The following is a 15,638-nucleotide window of genomic DNA, read 5'->3' on the forward strand; positions in this document are numbered from 1 at the left end:
AGTGGGTCACAGAGAAGGAGGTACGAGGGAATGACTTTGGCACTAAAATTAAAATAAACTTAATTTTTAAAGAAGAGCAGTTACTGTTAAGTGATAAGATAAGAAGTCAGATTTCAAGGGGCAGAAAAGTGATCAAAAAGAAAGTGAAGGTCTTGCAAGCTACTCATGTATACAGAATTCAGTAAAGAGCCTGGCCAAGACTTGTGAAAGTGGGTTCAGTTTGTTCTGACTTCAGAGAGTCCTTCCAACTCTTGAAATTCTCTGACCCTTCCTTTGCTGTATTTTCACCATTTGTTCTACCACAGATTTACCATTTTTTCCTAGAATCTCAAGTGGAGTCAGCCACTATCTTGGTCTCTAGGCATATGCCCCTCATCTTTTTTCCTCAAAACAAACAAACAACCCCCCCCCCAAAAAAAAAACTACAAATGATAAGGACCTTGCACTCAATGGAGTTTCTAAGGGATAAGTTCCTTTTCACTTTCTTTCAGCAGAGACTTTCCCCAGGAAGGCAGTATCAAACAGTTGGTAGCTTGCTTATATAAGGAAGCCATAGAATTCATTTTAGATCTAAACGCTGATGGAATAGCCAGGTGACTTTGAACAAGTCACATAATAATAATAGCTAACATTTAAGATTTGCAAAGAACTTTACATTTAGTTCCCCCTTTTGATTTTAAGGTCTCTGGGTCTTACCCTGCTCAATTGGAAAGTGAGATAATATTATATAATGTTCCTTCTGGGTAGAAATTGTCCATCCTTTCTGAGTGTGATACAACAGAATAAAAGAAGCTAAATTTAGAAAAGTAGCTTCTTATCCTAAAGTAACTTATAAAGTCTAGCTACAGACTTACTTTGTTGACATGGCTTAAACTTAAAGGTGTGTTAGAGATCCAGTTGTTAAACATTAACCTAGCAGATCATGAAATCTACCCTTTCCTGAAGATCTACTTTTTTTTATTTATCATCCTAAACTACAATCTGGGTTGGATATCAAAAGTAGCTATTTGGGTTGGATGGAAGTCTCCTTTACCTGGAATCTATCTGAATTATACTAGTTCTCCTAATGTCCAGTAATAGACTCTATTTCAAAATCGCAGCTCCCTTTTGGAACTACTACTCATTGCATTTTTTTTTGCATGCTGGAATTCCTTGAATTCTTAGCTATTTTAGAAAGTAGAGATAATTCAAAAGGCCTCACTCAATTCATAATCTGGACAGTCCACACCCTTCCTCAGATGAGCAATTTGAACTATCCTCCAGTCTCTCTTTTATAACTCATTTATCAGTACTCCATAGCTTCAATCAGGGAAAATATTGTAAACATGTTGGTAAAAGTCCAAACGGGAGAGATTAATTACTGTCAAGTTCTACATGATAGCAGGTTCTCCAATTCAATCAAGCAAGCAATTATCATCATACTATAATATATGGCATTATAGTAGATACTAGGAATAGAACAAAAATCAAATAATCCCTGTCTTCGTGAAGTTTATGTTCTATTGAGAAGAGAGAGCAAATCTTTATATTCTATGTGCCATCTAACACAACACACACACACACACACACACACACACACATATAACTAGATGTGGGATATGGAAATCATTAACAATTGCTACTATCGGGGCGGCTAGATGGCACAGTGGGTAGAGCGCCTGCCCTGGAGTCAGGAGTACCTGAGTTCAAATCCGGCCTCAGACACTTAATAATTACCTAACTCTGTGGCCTTGGGTACCCCATTGCCTTGAAAACCCCTAAAAAAAAGTAAAAATTAAAAAAAACAATTGCAACTATCAGGAGATATCTCGTGAGCAAAGCAGCCACTGAGATTCTAGTTTGTGCTGATTATATCAAATTCTGAGACTGTTTCAGATTCTCCAAAACACACTTCATAATCAATTAAAGCATTTGAAATTAACTATCCATACAGGAGGATTAAGAATTGTCCAATTAGGGGCAGCTAGGTGGTGCAGTGGATAGAGCACTGGCCCTGGAGTCAGGAGTACCTGAGTTCAAATCTGACCTCAGACACTTAATAATCACCTAGTTGTGTGGCCTTGGGCAAGCCACTTAACCCTGTTTGCCTTGAAAAAACCTTAAAAAAAAAGAATTGTCCAGTTGTACAGACTATGGTGTGTAGTAGGATGCACAGTATCATGATTCCTTTACAGCCTATATCTTGGTATAGATACAACAGAAGGACCCAGACGTGGGTCAGAATTTAACAAAAGCAAGGGAAGACTGGATTGTGGTTTAGAAACAGTGCCATGAGTTTAAATGATTCAAGCATAGATAAAATAAATTAAATAAAATAAAAGCTCATCTTTTCGACACAAATATGCTTTTGGTGATATTCCATGGTTCCAAATAGTGAAATACTATCCCTTTGCATGAGTCACACAAAGGGCAAAAGAGAAATCTCATGTTGGATGTAAGTGTAATATTACCAATTAAATAAGTGAATTCAAAAAAGTGGCACAAAAGATTTTAATATGAACTTCCATTATAAGAGGAAGAGATGAGCCATTCAAATAGTGAGATCATTGAATAACTACTGTATAGCCCCTGATACCCACACAAGGGGTGGACCCTTGCAGAAAATTGACTGGAGAATTTGGACAAGAGTCATTCAAAGGACATTTGTGTAGGTCAGTTAGCATTATACAGGTTACAGTAAGTTACGGTATGGGACAAAATTTTGGTGAAAAAGGAGAGTCATTCCCTCAGACTTCTATAGTGATAACTAACATCTGTAATTTTATGAACCTGAGAAAGGTGGTTTTCAACCCTTTTCAGGGTAAAGTTGATTAATGGCATGGTAAATGTCTGGGCAATATGTTTTCTAGGAGTAAAATTTAAAACTTTAAATACTAAGTTGATTCCATTAAGTCATAACTTCTTTGGGGCTTTTCTCTATTAGCATCTCAGGACACAGGGGTCATGGCTTTGCATATTATTGGTGTACTATCCCTTTTGCTAAGTGACTGACCACTGGGTGCAGAGATATACCTTTAGAAATAGTTAATTTGTAATACAAAGTAGTTAATAACAAAGCTTTCTTTAACCAGGCAATTTGACCCTGATATACTGTTGTAAGAGTAAGGTCAAAATCACCCCCAACCAATGTCTTCCTAGTATAATCATCAGGGGAGAACACATGTGATGTTCACTAAGGGTAAATGAGGTCTGGACATCTCCTTAGATATGACAGGAATTCTGTTCAGATGGCTTGAGAGGAATGGTCTTGCCCTCTGGGTTTTATATGAAACCTTCGAGTTAATTGGAATCAGAGATTTGAAAGAATGGCAAGTCAGAAGTCAACAGTTCTATATCCAATATCCTGAGAAAGAGCTGTTTGGAGAAGGAATGCCTCAGACTTTACTTTGTTCTCCCCTCCTCTCTCTTGAATAGAAAAGGACATTATTAACTTTGGAGGGTCCAAAACAAAAGCAATTGGTGATAGTGTCTGCATCAAGAATAAGAAGAGACTGAAGGTTATTAGGAAGGGTATATAGTCAAAGCTCTTGAAGGAATTCTACCAAAAAGCTACATCACAAGATTTACAAGGGGGGGTGGAGGTCTTTGTCCTACAAAAACTGACTTTTTTCAGATGATAAGGCAAAAAAGGAGATTATCCCTCAGGAGTTCAAGGATGCTTCCATATCCATTTCTATAAAGGTAAAAGAAATATATTATTCTGTGGCAATCACAGGTGGCAGATAAGGGGCCTCTCTCTTAGTCATTGCTGGCAAGATTCTTGCCAGTCTTCCTTAATAGGATGATCCTTTGGGGGCAGTTAGAGTGGTTAGAGTACTAGCCCTGGAGTCAGGAGGCTCTTAGTTCAAATCCAACCTCAGACACTTAATAATTACCTAGCTGTGTGACCTTGGGCAAGTCAGTTAACTCCATTGCCTTGCCAAAAAAAATAGGCTGATCCTTCACCTGGAAGACGGCCATCTACCCTGGAAATAATAGGGCTTCAGAAAGGACCAAGAAATGGTCATTGTGGTGTTTGCTTCCTGATAACTCCAGAAGAAATGCCAAAAGCAAAACAGAGGTCTGTATACCAACATTTTGTCAATTGACCAAGACCTTTGATACCAACAATCTTGAGGGATTATGGAAAATTATATCAAAATTTGGTTGCCTAGAGAAGTTCCTCAGTATTATGTGTTAATTTCAGGATGGCATGCTTGCCCGAGTTCTGAATAGTAGAAGATACTCTTATGCTTTCCTAGTCTCCAATGGAGTAAAGATTTTTAGCATAATATTTTCAGAAATGTTATCAGATATCTTTGATGAGGATGAATATGACATAGAGGTCAGCTACTACACTGAATACAAATTATTTTAATTTAAAAAGCTACAAGCCAAGATTGAAGTAGGGAGAAAGTTGTTGCACGATTTTTTTTTGTTTGCAGATGATTGTGCACTCAATACAGTCTCTGAAGCTGAGATGCAATTAAGTATGGATCAATTCTCTGCTGCTCGTGATTTGGTCTAATAATTAACAACAAGAAACACAAGTGCTCCATTAGTCAACACCACACCATCTATACGTTGAACCATTGGTTATAGCAAATGGAAAAATTTTGAGTACAATGAATAAAGTCATTTGACTTGGCAGTATACTTTCCACTGACATACAAATTGATAATGAGTTTGGCACACATGTTGCCAGAGAGGGAGGCTCTGAAGAAAAGTGTGGAAGAGAAGAATGTGCTGACCTCATTGTTGTATGCCTTTGAAACCTGAACAGTACCAGTGCCATGCTAAGAAACTGATCACTTCTTTTTGAATTGTTTTAGGAAGATTCTGAAGACCACTTGGTGGTCAAGTTGAGATAGTGGACATTAAGATCCTTTCTTAAAATAAAATGCAAATTCTACTGCAGAGAGAACAACTCTTGAGCTGGTCATTTTGTTTGAATGCCAAAACTATGCTTGCCTAAAAGACAATTTTTTGGAGAATTCTCACAGAGCAAATGCTCAAGACTTGGTGGGGGGAGGTAGAGAGGGGGGATCAGAAAAAGTGATACAAAGGCATTGTCAAAGTCATTGTTAAAACTTTGGAATTGACTAGGTGACATGGGAGACACTGGCACAGGACCACCCAGCTTTGTGTGCTCTCATCAAAGAAAGTACTGTGCTCTATGAGCAAAGCAGAATTCTAGTAGCTCAAAATAAACACTGAGATGCACAAATTTAGAGAATCTACCCCAAATATTCCTATGGACTATATAGGTCTGAACTGTGGTAAAGTCTTTCAAATTCATATTGGTCTGATCGGTCATAGTTAGACACACCATAACAAAGGGATTTCATCTTGGTCCTCTTCAATAATGAAGGACAAAATCTAACCAAACAACCAAACCCATGTCAAAAAAAAATCTTCTTGGGGCGGCTAGGTGGCATAGTGGATAAAGCACCGGCCTTGGAGTCAGGAGTACCTGGGTTCAAATCCGGTCTCAGACACTTCATAATTACCTAGCTGTGTGGCCTTGGGCAAGCCACTTAACCCCCATTTGCCTTGCAAAAACCTAAAAAAAAAAATCTTCTTAAATATACAACAAAGGGAAAGAAAGGATTACTGATAAAAGCTTTGAGTTAATTTTATGCCATATATGTCCTCAGGCACTGATAGGAGGTATATCAGACTTCTGGGGCAAGTTGTATCCTCTACCAACTCAACAATGACCCATTCCTAAAAGCTAATTAAGCCTGGCTGACTAATTTATATCAACTAATAATCATGAGAAGAGGCACACTGATGGGGGTTTGTGAACTATAACATAAGAAAGATTCTCCCAAAAAAACTCCCTTTGAGGAACCCTGACCTAGAGAGTTGACCTGCCAGTGTCCATGGGTTGTTATTGTTTGTCTCCTGCTCAAAAAGAGGACCATTTCTTCAGGAAAGTGATGTCACAACTAGCAAGTGAATAGGATTTAAGTGAGGAAGGGCTATGCAAAGTCACTGGCCTCACTTTCTTCTCCAAAGTCAACTGAATCCAATGGTTAGAAATGGATCAGAGTGACTGGAGGTGGCTCTGGATCCAGAGGGAGATCTTGACCTTTTTAAACTACGGTCTCTATCAGGTCTTAGTTTGCTTGAGGCAATGCCTATTCAGTGATTAAGACTAGGAAGAAAGAACTGAGGAAAAGAATGGCCTCTTTAATCCACCCCAAAAACCCCACAAAACCCATACAAAAATCAAAGAACAACAACAACAACAACAACAACAATAAAAAACAATCTGTAGGGAAAGACCCTCAGGGTATCTGGCCAAAACAAAAAAACTATTTCTATTTAAGAACCCCCAGAGGGGTAGCAAGGTGATACAGTGGATAGAGCACTGATCCCAAAAATGAGGAGGACCTGAGGTCAAATACAGAGTCAGACACTTGAAATTTACTACCTGTGTGATTCTGGGCAAGTAAGTCACTTAATCTCATTGCTTCTGCAAAAACTAACCAAAAAATAAATAAATAAACAAACAAACAAATAAATAAATAAAGCAAAATAAAATAGAGTCTAGTTGTATTACAGTTTTCTTTCTGAGACGTTGCTGAGATTGATCTCCTAGCTAATTTTTGACCCATCCTTCCTTCATGGTATTAATATGAAAGGATATTAATCCAGGGCCTTTTCCAGTCATCATGATTCATATCTGGTCACTGGGACCAGATGGCTCCAGAGGAGAAAGTAAAGCTGGTGACTTAGCACACAGCCCTTCACTCAAATGTCCATGTCATAGGCATCACCTCCCTGATATGATAATGTTCTTCTTTGAGAACAAAAGACAAACAACTTGAGTAACAACATCACTATGGAAAGATGCATATGGAATACCTAGAATATCCCCCCAAAGTCCTTTATGTCCTTGATTTTTATGGAATGTTTATATTTGGACATTCAGATTTTTTAAATGAAAAATGTTATGATCTGCTTTCAAATTATTCTTTCAAGTCAGATAGAATTGATTCATCTCACTGTCTTAAGTAAGCTCATTACCTGGTCCAGTCAAACTACATCCTAGGGCAATTTGAGGAACTGCAAATGTGATTTGCTCACTAAGTGATTTTTGAGAAATCATAGCAAATTAAAGAAGAATCTTTGAACTTAAAAAGGACAAACATTATCTTAATTTTCAAAAATCTAAAGAAGTTAGATTCTTCAGACTATAAAATTTTCTGTTCAATCTTTTTTTAATAAATGACTTTATTAAAGGTACAGATGGCATATTTAACAAATTTATGGATGACAAGAAGATGAAAGGGACACATTAATTCATTGTAGGACACAATTGGGATCTAAAAAGATCTCAGTGGCAGAACAATGAATATAACTGGTAATAAGACTGAATTCAAATGGAGATAAAGATAAAATCTCATACCAATGTTCAGAATGTATGTATGTGTGTGTGTGGGGGGGTCAGAGGATGAATTACCTTTACTTCATCTAAAGTAAAAGATAAGATGCTATGCTCTGATATTTTAACCAGGTTAGAACAATTTTCTATTGAAACAATCAATTATAGACTATAGACTTAGAACGGGGGAAAAAAAGTACTTGAATAATGTAGATGTCTTTGAAAACCACTGGAGGGACATTGTACAAGAAGAGTGTTTAAGTTGATTGTTTATTGTATATATACAATAAATAGTTTTTTGAACATCTCCAAGTTAAATAATGGAATCTACTTTCCATAGGCTTAAGAAGAAATTGCTATGGGACTGGACTGAGAGAGGTAGGAAATGGAGAGTAATTTAGCTCAGCTTTAGTCTTCCCTCAACCCCAGATGTAACCTAAATCTGGTCCCAGAGGCTTACTTGCTGTATGATCTCTGGGCAAGTCACTTAATCTCAGTTTCCTTATCTGTAAAATGGGGGTACTAATAGGACCTACTTCCCAGGGTTGTTTTGAGGATTAAATGAAATAAAATATGAAATGTTTTTAATGAACTCTATGAGATCAGATAATTTGGACTAACAGCATGCAGTGGAAGTGTCTGCCTGAAGAACTGAGGACAGCCTAGAAATAATTGAAAAGACATAAGTAAGACTTTACCAGAGGGGCGACTAGGTGTCACAGTGGATAGAGCACTGGCCTTGGAGTCAGGAGTACCTGAGTTCAAATCCGACCTCAGACACTTAATAGTTACCTAGCTGTGTGGCCTTGGGCAAGTCACTTAACCCCATTGCCTTGCAAAAAAAACCCAGAAAACTTTTTAAAAAAAGACTTTACCAGAAACCCAAAAGAAAAGCTATGTCATCCCTAAGGAAAATTATCTGGAAAACTCCAGCCAGAGCATTTCCAGAATGTTTGAGTTACACCTACTTTGACAAAAGTCCTCTAAGCTAGAGTCCACTCTGCCCTAAACATTGTGAGATAATATATTATAGATTCTAGAGGGGATGTTTATACCAACTAAAATAAATAGGACTACTGGAGTAAACCCTCATTTACAAAACCTTATGAAATCTAGTTAAGTATTATCTAGTGATTATCATGACAGGGAACACATTGGTGGATAGTTATAAATTATTTTAATAGAAAGGCATCCACTAACACTTCAGGGCAAGCTCTAGAACCTGAAGAGCTGAGTTTTAGGAACCCAACTTGTCACTACAAGGTACAGTTAAAAGAACAATTTCAGAATATATACATGCTGCAGTTTGGGGAAAAAAACAAACTGCAAGCAAGCACAGGATAGTGGAGACATAATTAGAAAGCTCTTTGTGTAGATGAGGGGGCAGAGAAACCTGAAGTTTTTAATGGATTTTTGGTATGGCAATTGCACCCCAGGATTTAAAATTCACATTATTAGGATTTTTGCTTTAGTCATCATATCACCAAAATTTCCTTAAAGTGCAAATATGTAGGAAGCACAATCCTACAAACTTATTTTTAGATGAATTTATTACATGAATATAATGGACAGGTAAATTTTGTCAGATGTAAAAAACATCCTGCTTTGCTGAGAAAACCTGATGGTCATCATGCCAAGGGGCATCCTGATAACCCAGTACTAGCTGGTATGGCATGGAGGCAAAAGTTGGGTGGGGAGTATAATAAACAGAGAAGACAAAAGGCAAGCTTCAAAATGCTGAAGACTGCCATCCTTAGACATATCACTCTTACGAGAAGGGACAAGTCACCATATTCTTTCTATACCCAATGTTTACCTTGGGCCATAATAAAGACTTAATAAAAGCTTGCTGAGAGTCAGAGATCTAATGCACTAATGTAGACTGCACCTTTTTGAAAACTTTTCATAGAGATCTTAGAGAGTCCCCAAGGACGAGAGAGAGTATGTGATTCCCCTTTGGTCACACAGATTCCCAGTATGAAGGAGGATTTGAATCCCATTTTTCCTATCTCCTAATTCATCCTTCTATCCCTTCTCCTCCAGACTACTTTTCATGAGTCAAATAAGGTACATAATATCCAAGGACTGACTAAATTTTCAGTCTTCTTTGCAGTCTTACCGACAAAAATCAGATTGTATCAGTCTTTGATAAAACATTTCAGTCAGCTCATAAGGCTGAGAGATGGAAAGAAGAAAGCCAAACCAGTCATGAGCTGCAGGAAACCAAGGCAAAGGAGGTCTGAGCTCCCAAATGGCCTTTGGATTCAGTGGCATTTTTATTTAATTACATATACTATTGGGGCAGATCCATGAACCACCAACTGTGTGTAGGGAGGCATCTCAGCAGAAGCTCAGTTAGTAAAACATCAACATTTATGTTCATTTGAGTTAATTATTATACTATAAATAAATATCACAACACAATTTTGTTGTCTTCTTGGTTCTGGTTGGCTACCCTCTCAGCATGCGAGGTTTAAAATATAAAGATTTGTGGAAATGTTCAAATATGTTTCTCCTAATTATTTTCTGTGTTGGTGTCACTTGGCTGCTATGGGGAATCAACAGTCTTTCTTTATCTTCAGAGCAGGTACACACATTCGTGGTGTACAGGAAGGGCAGAAGGAAGGAAGAATTCCCCATTATTCAACATTGTCTTTTGTAATATTGTGTAAAGTCTACCTCTTCATCAATATTTACACTCAGGAAATTGCATAAACTTTACAATGGAAGATTAATAGAGAGAATTTTCAGAGAAAGAAAACTGTTGTTTGCTGCTTTACTTCAATCATACCAGCACATGGGGTAAAAGTTCTGACTCCATCCTGGCACTCTCCATTCTTATCCTTCCCTGATCCCCAAGGGTACAGTCAGTAACAACTGGATAGATCTTTCTCACTCATCCTACAGGTAGTCAACTGACCCCCAACTTCTCTCCCATTTCAATATCCTCTAATATAACCAATGTTCTCATAGTTTCTCCCCTCAAATATTTCCATTATTTATATGGAGGTACAAATAAGTAATGATAGTTTAAAGACATAGGTCTCCCAGTGGGGTATTTTTGGTGGGGGTAGGGGTAGGTGAGAACCAAACTTTATGTGAGAGGAATAATACTCAAGTAGAAGTATAGTCATGCACTTTTGAGTGGAGACAGATTGAGAAGCCATCAGTCTATCTACCAGTAAGACTGGATCAGTTGGCATTGTTTTATTATAAGCAGCTGTAGTGAAGTGAGAAGAGCACTGGATTGGAATTCCAAATACTTCATTCAAGTCCCAGCTCTGTCATTTATTATGTGACCTTGGACAAACCTTCACTTCTACGAACCTCAGCTGCCTTATCTATAAAATGGGTCTAACATTGCCTGCCTTACCAATAGGATCTTGTACAAAATGCTCTATCTAAATAAAAGGAAGCTATTATCTACATTGGTCACAGTAAAGCAGGGAATCAAACTGGTCCACTGTTAAAAAGGTAAGGGATGAGGTGACTGGAGGAAAGTGCAATACATTTCCTGCTCTGTTGCAATTCAACAAAAGCAGAAACCTTACTTCTAATAAATCTTCTAATAATTCTAAACTTTCTAATACCAGAAGGGACCGAGTCACTTATAAACAGCATAGCTTATAAGCAGGGTGCAAGTAGTCAGTGATACAGACATAGATAAACTTCCCCCCATTTTTTTTGTTTGAACAAGAAAACCAACAAAAAGATGTTATAAAGCAAATAACAGAGATGTTCCTCTGGGGCCTTCATTCTCTTGTCTGGGAAGTGTTCCTACTTCAAGGCAAGGCAATTACAAGCTTAATAACTTGTGCCTTGGCTTAGCAGGCTGTCATGCTTGCCCTTAGAGGCTGGCCTCTCTTAGAGAAGCAGGCACCTCTAGGTCACAAGGGATAAGGGTAGCTTCTCTGCCTGCATCAAAATGAAGAGTGGATTGTAAGGTGAGGCAGTGTTCTGGTCCATAAAGGTACCAGGCTAATGACAATTCAAGCAGATTTCCCTCTGGTATCTGAGTTCCCTAAGTTTTGCAGTAGTGCAAGCCACTTGGGGCCATTGGAGCAAAAACTGTGGACAAGGTAAAATTTCTTTTTGATAATCTTATTCCTCTTGAAGCACTCCTCATACTCCGTTCTATATTCAGTATCCCATTGGGATAGAAAAATCACAGAATCTCAGAGTTGGAAAGAATCTCAGATAGCACCTTTTTGAACTCATACCTTAAATCCCTTCTACAATATCCCCTGCAGATTGTTGTCATTGTTTGCCCTCCATTCTTGAAGAGAACCCAAAGTCATCACCCTCACTCTCTCCTCCAGAGCTCCAGGAGTCCAGTGGCAAGAGAAAGGTAGAATGACTGGAGGTAGCTCTGATGTACTGGGGGACTCAAGGCTTTCCCATGACTCAGTTTGTTTTTTGTTTTGGGCTTTTTTGGTTTGGTTTGGTTTTTGAAACACAGCTGGGTAATTATTAAGTGTCTGAGGTTGGATTTGAACTCAAGTCCTCCTGACTCCAGGGCCAGTGCTCTATCTACTGCACCACCTAGCTGCCCCCCATGTCTTAGTTTGACTGAGGCAATATCCATTCAACCATTAATGGAAAGGTAAGAACTGAGGCAAAAGATGGCTTAGTTTGACTTCACAAAAGAATCAATCTGGGTTTCCCTCTAGATTTTTCTTTAGAGTTGTCCTGGGAACATTACCCTAGAGATCAAAGCTCAATTTGTACCTATCTCCAGATAGCCTCTTATAGAATTGACTTTGCTTCCTAAGGGCATAAAAAAGGCCTACCCATGTGAAGTCAGGGTACTTTAGACTTGGCAGATGTCCCCAAACACACCCTACCCAGTTAAACAGATTGCATTTCCTTAGAGAGAGAATGGGGGTCACTTCTATTCAAGACGAGTGCTTTAGAGTATCCTTGTTAAATATATATATGGATAAGAAAACTTCCCTTTTTTAACTATTGAATGACCTGGACTCATTTTTTCTTGTGTCAAACCTAAACTAACAGGTTGCTAGTATGGAAGAAGTGGAAGAAAGAGGGGAAAAAACTATATAATTAGGGGAAAATATTTTCCCAGGAAAAAAATAATCTTAAATGTCAGAGAGACAGAGTGAAATGGTTATATAAGCAGAGACTCAGGTTGACAAGGTCAAGATGAGCCAGACTGATCCAATTTAAGAGAGAGGCCTCCCTAGCTTGAAGATTACCTAAACAGGACATTCTCCTAAGACTAACTACAGAGAAAACTTTATCTTAGTGGAACAGACTAGGTATTTGACAACTTCTAAAACTCAAAGGTTAACACATTCTCTCCAGAATTGCTTGGCACCCTGTCCCTATTACTCAACCTCCCAAATTAGGAAAGTAGCTGTGCAGTCTTACTTGATAGGATCATTGACCTTTCCTTCTTTGCCATGTATGTAACATCTTCCTAAGTTATGTAAAACCCTAAATATGTGTGCATCTTCCTTTTTGCAGGACTGGTGTTATCTACTTGGCAGCTATCTATCAGCTGGCACTAATTAAACTTCCTTTTTTTAAATCTTCTAAGCCCAAACTCTTATCTTTTTAAGTCTCCTGATTTATTGACCAAATGGACCAAGGTGAGAGAAATTACTTTCCAAGAGGGTCTTAACACCTCTGGATTGAAGAATTCCCCATTATTCAACATTGTCTTTTGTAATATTCCACTTATAGATCTTCAAAGATAGGAAACTATTACCTCCTCAATTAGCCATTCCATTCCTGGACATTAGTGTGAGTATTTTCCTGAAGTCCCTGGGACCAAGAGCAAAAATCTAAATCTTCTTTCACATAAAAGCCTTTCAAATACTTGAAGATAGCTTTTATACCCTATCCACCAAGTCTGGTTAACAATTCTCAATTCTCCAACTGATTTTTCTGTGGAATTACCTCTAAACTTCTCACCATTCTTGTCACCTTGGTTATTGTAGAGACATCATAACAAACTGCAGTTTGCCAATATCCTTCATGAAATGTAGTTCCCTGAACTAGATATCATATCCCAGTTGCAACCTGACCAGGGCTGAGTAAAATAGTATTATCTTCCTCATTCTGCATATTATGTCTCTCTTCAAAGAAAACCTAAGATTTCTTTAGCTTTCTGTCTGCTATATCATACTTGTAATTCACATTGACTTTGAAGTCCATTAAAACTTCCAACTCTTTTACACTTGAATTGTGACTGAGTATTTCTTCCACCACTCTTTTTTTGTGTAGCTGATTCCTATTTTTCTAAGAGATTCAGTTCATTTTACACATGAGGAATTGAGGCAAACAGGGTTAAGTGACTTGCCCAGGATCACATAATTAGTAAGTATCTGGGCTGGATATAGATATAGATTATAGATAGATAGGTAGATAGATAGATAGATAAATAGAAAAATAGAAAGATAGATGATAGATTGATAGATAGAAAGATGATAGATTCTAAATGAAGACAAACAGCAAATAAACTCATTTATCTAAGACAACAGCAAACAAATCACAAAAAAGAAAATGGCAATACTTTGCTCAGTGGATACAAATAGAAAATTCAGAAAGTTCCTCCTCTCAATGAACTCACATTCTAAATAAAATAGACAATACATAAAAGAAGGTTCAGATGTAGGGCTTATGGAAGATCTGATTATCCTAAAAATTCAATTTTATGTTGAATGGCAAGACCATCCCAGGCTTAGGACTACTCAAGTGCACTAGCAGGTCAGATTCCAGATTTAAGGTCAGAGATTGTTTTGTGGTTTTAGTTGTGTTCAATTCTTCATGACTCCATTTTGGGGTTTTCTTGGCAAAAACAACTGGAGAGATTTGCCATTTTTACAAATGCGAAAACTGAGGCCAACAGGGTAAGTAACTTGCCCAAGGTCACACAGCTAGTAAATGTCTGAGACTGGATTTAAATTTATAAAGATGTCTTTCCTCATTCCAAGCCTAGTGCTCTCTCCTCTGTGCCACCTAGCTGAGGACCATGATTCAAAGCCTGACTGTTAGTTCTTTGTGGTATTTCTTTGAAAGAGTCACTTTGGCTCTCTAAGGTAACCTTCTTCAACTAAGCCTGAAATTAGTATTACTGTTCTAATGTATTTTAAAAGGCTAATGAGTTAAAATAATCTTTAGAAGTATAAGAACTTGGGTTGAATTAGTTACCTTACTCAGTCCTTAATTTATCAATTATTGCTTAATTTATTTGCCATTTTACACATACACAAACACACACACACACACACGCACACACAGAGACACAGTCACACATACTGCACTACTTGAGTAGAATGCTATCTTCAATTCACCCTTCTTTTAACTACTTTGAGTCAAAAGTCATTTTGTGGCAAATACTCTTTCACCAATTATCAAAATCTTTGCACTGCTCTTCTAAAGATAGGAATTTTCAATGACCTAAGACTTTCCTCAATTACCTGTATGTTAAGGAAAAAAGGATTATCTTACCATCTTGCTATAGTAGCTTAACAAAAACAAGAGAGACTTGCCATATAGCCATGTGAAACTGTCTTTTTTCCAGTAAAGAAGATTTGTTTTTTCCCCCCTTTCAAAGGACAGAGCCTTCCAGCTTTCAAATTAAGTTTTGCGCTAAATTTGAATGTTCCCAGGCAAATTTCACAACCTACTCACTTTTTAGAGAGGTACTGTACTCCTTTTTCCTATTACAAATCCAAGTCTACATTAAATGTCTTAAAACAAATATGTAAAGCTATTTTTTCATAGAAGAAAAAGAGAAAACTATAGGACCTCAAAACCTTATTGAATTAGAAATTCTAACTCAGTCAACTCTTAGCAGTGCTGTCTTAACAATTAGGCAGAAGACATAATAGCACAAACTCCTTCAATCAATCAGTCAACAAGTATTTATTAAGTGCTTATTACAAGTTTGGTGCTGAGCCAGATAAAGGACTACAAAGACAAAGAATGAAAAAATTCCTTCTGCAAAGAACTCATTCTAATTCAGGAGACAACATGCACAGAGAAACCTTTCTTTGTAATTGTGAAGACAAGTCCATATGAAAATATATACAGCAGGGGTTCTTAGCCTTGTTTATGTCATGATTTTCTTTGGCAGTCTGGTGGAGCCGATGGGCCCTTTTTCAGAATAATTTTCTTTTAAAGTCATGTCAAAGGAAATGCTAAATTTCAGAAGGAGATTAGGAAAATAAAGATATAAATATTTTTCCCATTCAAATGTATAGACCCCTTGAAATTCAAGTATGTATTCTTTGGAAATCTA

This window comes from Macrotis lagotis, chromosome 1 (assembly GCF_037893015.1).
Source record: "Macrotis lagotis isolate mMagLag1 chromosome 1, bilby.v1.9.chrom.fasta, whole genome shotgun sequence".
NCBI lineage: Eukaryota > Metazoa > Chordata > Mammalia > Peramelemorphia > Peramelidae > Macrotis > Macrotis lagotis.